Raw genomic sequence first — 5848 nt, forward strand, 5'->3', positions numbered from 1 at the left:
GAAGGGAAAAGGATAGAAATTGTTTTGTTTGCCTGCTACACTCTGGATATCCCTATTTTACCTCAATATTTGGTTTGGGGAAGTAACAGGAAAATGTGATAATGGCTAAATTGCAAAATCAACTGAGGGAAGTATTTTAGGAGAGGCAATTAGATTTGTTGTAGGGAAAGAGATTTTCCGATGAGGCTGGGGTTTGGTGTTGGACAAAATCAATTACAATTGAGTTACACCTATCTCCAACTTGACTGCACCTTGGCTTGTGAGTGGGTCTACTTGTATGAATGCCAGCTGGTAACGGGCAATTAATGTTCAATGAATGAATGAATGAATGATTTTCTTGCCCCGTAAAATGTCGTCAGAAAGCTTTAAAAGTATTAAGATGATATCTCAGTTCAATATAAAGAAGAATTTTCTTAATTTTGTTTAAAAATGGAAGAGAAAAACTGTTAAAAAAAAAAAGAATGGGATACCTTGTAGAATATTTACTCTTTTATTCTCTGTGCAAGCAGAGGCCAGAAAACCACTGATAAGGGATTTAGTGGATGGTGTTTATATACAAAATCTAGGATTCCTTCCAACTCTAAGATTCAAAGATTCTGTGGTAAAAATGTTGCCTCATATTCAAAATTATTCAAAATGCTATTCTCTTGTTCACATCTTTATTTTTTCCTTCAATCTCTTAAAAGATTTGGTAAAAATGTTGATGAAAATTGAGGGAGTTATGCTATATGAATATAATATCTATCTTATATCTATCATCTATTTCCAACTAGGATAAACATTCATATATAGATCACATATATTCATGTAATTCTACATATGAGATGATTTAAAAAATCCTAAGATCTCAGTTACGTAATTGATTTATTTAGGTATCAATTAATTTCTTATATCTGTCATGAATGTCAAGTGCCAAAGAGTGATATCTGGTCATTAAGATCAGCAAAATGCCCCAAGTGGCTATTTCTATTCCACTTACTACCAAAAGGGATTGGTTATTTGGTGATTCTCTCTACAGCTTGGCAATGATTCTATACGCCATTTAAACTTATGTAGTATGCATCTATAAGCCTCAAATGGGGGTTCATATTTGAACATTTTTTTTCACATTAACCTTTCTCTCAAGGAAATGGTAATGATAATATGATAAATATTTGTATAGGAATTTATAGTTTGTAGAGCAGTTCTACACATTTATTTACTATAATGAATTTTACACCTTGTTATAGCCTCAATGCAATTCTACTGTGACTACCATTTTATAGATTAAAAACTCTCGGATTCAGTGCAGTTGGGTGTCTTGCCCAAAGTTACCCAAATAGTAAGTGATTGAGTTGAGACTGAAAACCCAGTTTCCCAATTCCTGATTCCACATTCCTTCCCCTTTACATAATATTGATAAATGTTCTCAGCAGTTTCTTCAGAGGTAATTGAGTCAATAATGGGGCTCTTTGATTTCTGTTTGAATGCTCTTCAGTGTAAAATGTAGGAATGTGATAAATCTAAGTACTGGAGAAATAGGCCCTACAGAAACAGACTGTTTGATTTATAAAATTTTTTCAAAGTCCCTAACAAAATTGTAATAACGACATATGACTTTTTTTAAAAAAATTTATTTATTTATTTATTTATGGGTGTGTTGGGTCTTCGTTACTGTGCGAGGGCTTTCTCTAGTTGCGGCGAGCGGGCGCCACTCTTCATCGCGGTGCGCGGGCCTCTCACTGTCGCGGCCTCTTTTGTTCCGGAGCACAAGCTCCAGACGCGCAGGTTCAGTAGTTGTGGCTCACGGGCCTAGTTGCTCTGTGGCATGTGGGATCTTCCCAGACCAGGGCTCAAACCCGTGTCCCCTGCATTGGCAGGCAGATTCTCAACCACTGCGCCACCAGGGAAGCCCTGACATATGACTTTTTAATAAATGTAATTTGGAAGCATTTAAATGTTGGCAAGATCTGCTACTATATAATGAAATGACCAATCAAACTGTGGTATAATCCCAAATAGGAATATATCATGACTGTATCTATATGGTTCCAAACTAACTGCTTTTTTAAAGAAAATTGATATTGCAGAGTCTAATTTTTAAATTAATCTTTCCATTCGTTGGTCATATTTTTGACATAACAGAGGCAAAGCCTTTATCTAAAAAATAAATACTCAAATGAAAATTGAAGAATTCAGTCCAATAGATCTGGTTTTTCTTACACGCAGTCATTTTTATATTTGACTTCAGGGTCTGCTCTTAGACCTTAAGCTTCTCGAGCACAAACTGTATCTAGATTATACTTTTCTCCAAGACACCGTTAGGCATAGGGGAGTGGTCTAATACATGTGTACTGAGTTGAATAAAACATCAAACAGATGGGCTTCCACAGTATTCTACTCTATGATCTGTGGTAATTTTCCACAGCTGTTTAAGTTTCTCACCAAAATGAGAACCATTCCTTCCAACATGGACAGCCACACCTTCTTTCTTAAAATCATTTCATCCCACGGCATGAGAACATTTCTCTCCTGGTTTCCAGCTCTCCTTGCTTTGCCTTTCTCTTTAATGTTGGCACTTCCCAGGATCCTCTTTTCTACTTTTTCTGATGCCTTTACCCGTTATCCCTGGGTATCTTCATATATTAATAATCCCCAAATATGTATCAGCAGCTCATAACTTTCAGTTGAGTTCTAGATCTATATATCTAGGTTCCCACTGGGTAGGTTCACATCTTTACTTGAATATTGCACACATCAAACTAAACTTATTTGCTTTCTCCACAGCTGCTTCCTCTTATTATGTCCATCATCCACTCAGTCTTCCAAGCCAGAAACCCCAGAGTCCTTGCTTCCCTCTGCCCCTCACTTCCCACCTTCTATGATCCCCCTTGCCATGCACATAACATATTCATAGGTTCTAGGGATTAGGATGTAGATATCTTGAGGGGCATCATTCTGCTTACCACATGGTCCATCAGATTGTCCTATACTAAAATGAAATGGCTGCACCTTTCTACCTCTGCCTCAATTAGTTATTGGATGGAGAGCCCATCCCACTGGATCTAAACCCCAGGAAGGTCGTGACCTTGGTGAGGTCTCTGCAGCAGAGTTGGTTCCTGATGGGCTGACAGCTGAATGTTGTCTACTGACAGCGCTCTTAGAAGCTGGGACAGTAAGCTCCTTTCTTGAAGGAAGAACTGTGTGGTGCATCTCCATGTTCATCACAGTTAACTCTTTGAGCCATCTGGATCCACTTCTTCATAGCTATTTGGGGAACAGCTCCTCTTGGATTCTGGTGTGTCTCTTAATCTGGGGGAGTCTTAGAGGAAGTGATGGGAAAAAGTACAATTCTGACCACTGCTGCAGGTCTTGGGGTCCCAAGTGGTACTCATTGTCCCCCTCCCCCACTAGCAAGTCTAGATTCCCCTTACCCTCAGAGAGCTGGCCTCAGTGGCTTACCTCATGGCACAACCCAGATCCTCATCTCTGATTGTGACACTTGTTCATTTAATTATAACTGAATAAGGGAGTATGAAAGTGGTGCCCAAATGAATAACTGAACAAGGGAGTATGAAAGTGGTGCCCAAATGAATCACACAACATATTCCTCTTTGCCCCTATTGTATAACTATAGCCCTGCCTCTTCTTAATGACTGGGGTCAATGACCTCAGCAAAGATGTTGACTTTTCTTCTTACCTGCTGATATCTGTATCCTTTGGTAGAAGAGTTCTTCCATTGAAGACCAAGATTTCTAACGCTGCAAAGGCAAGAGCTTTGTGGACAGGAGGCACACATTTCACAAAGGGGTCATGGGAGTCAAGGTAAGTGTGGTCACTTCTGCTTCCACCCCTTGGCTTCTAGACCCATGTAGTCTTCCTAATGGGGATGCAGCACTATATGAAGCCTTTGATTCAAGGTATATCCTGAGTCCTGGAGGGGGGTTCACCATCCTCATAAAGTATCACCCTCAAGCTGGTGTTTTAGCTGTACTTCCAGGAAGCTGTTCTACTTCTCTTTCCAGAAGCTTCTTGGTGGTGCAGTATGTGATATGACCAGTGGATCCCAAGATCATGAGCCCCCTCCTGTGCTTCAAGTAATGTGAGTTAAGTGATTTGACATAGTGTTATGTGGGATCTCATGCCCGTAGAGCAAACACTCTGTAAGCCCTTGGATAGTAATGCTGGCTGAAGCCCTGCAGGTAGGAAAGGCGTACCCATACCAAGAATATGTGTCTAGTGTAAGCATGAATCTCAGGCCTTTTCAAACTAATAGTGGCCCAATGTAGTCAACTTGACCAACAGGTGAACTGATGGTCAGTTCATCTCCTCAAGGAATGGTGCCATATTGGAACTCTAGTATTAGTCTCTGTTAATGCCAGGCTAGACATCTGGCAGCAGTAGCAGCAACATCAGCCTTTGTTAAGTGGGTGCCTATATTGCTGGGCCCAGGCATACCCTCCATTTCTGTCTCCATGGCTGCTTCATTCATATGCCCATTGTGCTGGCACTGGGGTGGCTGATGACAGGGCCTGGCTGGTGTCATCTGGCTGAGTTATTTTGTCTACTTTGTTGCTTAGTGCCTCTTCTGTGGTTGATCCTCTTTGGTGGACTATAAAATATGATAGAAAGGTTTTCACATCTTTTGCCCACTCCCATGTGTCCTTTCATATGTCTCTATCTAGTCCTTCTTGTCTCCCTGTTTTTCCAATTTTCCTGCTTTCATGCTCCTGACCAGCTGGCTAGACCATTTGCCACTACCTATGAGTTGTATATATTCTAACTTGGGCCATTTCTCTCTATACAAAGTAGATGACCACTTGAAGCTCTGCCCATTGGGAAGGTTTTTTTCCTTGCTACAGTTTTGGTTCTCAGGGAAGATACCTAGAGGTAGAATATGGTGTGCAAGATATCTATTAAGGACTGTCCTTGAAAGGACTGTGGGAAAAAGAAAGGAAGCAAGATTAGGTAAAAGGAGAAGTATAGCTTGGTGTGGGCCTAATGTCAATCTGATAGGAAGCTCTGGAGTTAAAGTGATCTTTTAGAATTGTCCTATGTTGGTCTGTCATGGCTGGGCCTTCATATCTCCACCTCAATCAGTCACTGGGTTTCGGCTGCTCTGAGAAAGTCGTGACTCTGGTCAAGGAGTTTCTTTGAGGCTGAGTCAACCCCTGAACAGTTTGACAGCTGCAGGCTGCCACTGATGACACTCCCAGCAGCTGGACAACAAGTCTTCTCTTGAAGGGGGATTAGGTGGCATATTTCTGTGTCCACACAGAATCGGATAGCCTGAGTTCAAGTCCTGTCTGTGCTGATTACTTCCTGGGTGATCTTGGACAAATCACTTAACTGTTTTGCCTTTCGGTTTCCTCATCTGTAAAATGGGCGTCGTAGTGTTATTTATTTCCTAGGGATATTGTGAAATTCCAGGACGTAATTCATGTAAAGCATGTCATATGGATCACTAGGAAGAGCCCAGTGAAACTTAACTATGATTATTTTTTATTAGAAAACTGGATCAGGCTATGCATCATAGTATTACCAGGACCTTTATTGTTGGATAGCTATCATCAGACCTTCTCCTTTAAAATGTTTTCTATTTTTTTTTGTCTGTGTTCAGGTACAGGAAGTTAGCTATACAGTATTTAGATTCAAATCTCTGGAGAAGCAGTCTGGTATTTTCTTTGCACACAAAGCACCTCTTGTATGTAAGAGGCTTGCATTTCTTCTTGCAGCTAAAGGGTATGGCAAACACAACATGGAATCTTGGAGCATGGCTGAGTGTGTGGATGGCTGTGCATCATCATCACTCTCTCCTGACCTCAGATGATGACTGGCTCTCCAGCCACCTCCACCCCAGCTATGGCGA

The sequence above is a fragment of the Pseudorca crassidens genome, chromosome 3 (assembly GCF_039906515.1).
Source record: "Pseudorca crassidens isolate mPseCra1 chromosome 3, mPseCra1.hap1, whole genome shotgun sequence".
NCBI lineage: Eukaryota > Metazoa > Chordata > Mammalia > Artiodactyla > Delphinidae > Pseudorca > Pseudorca crassidens.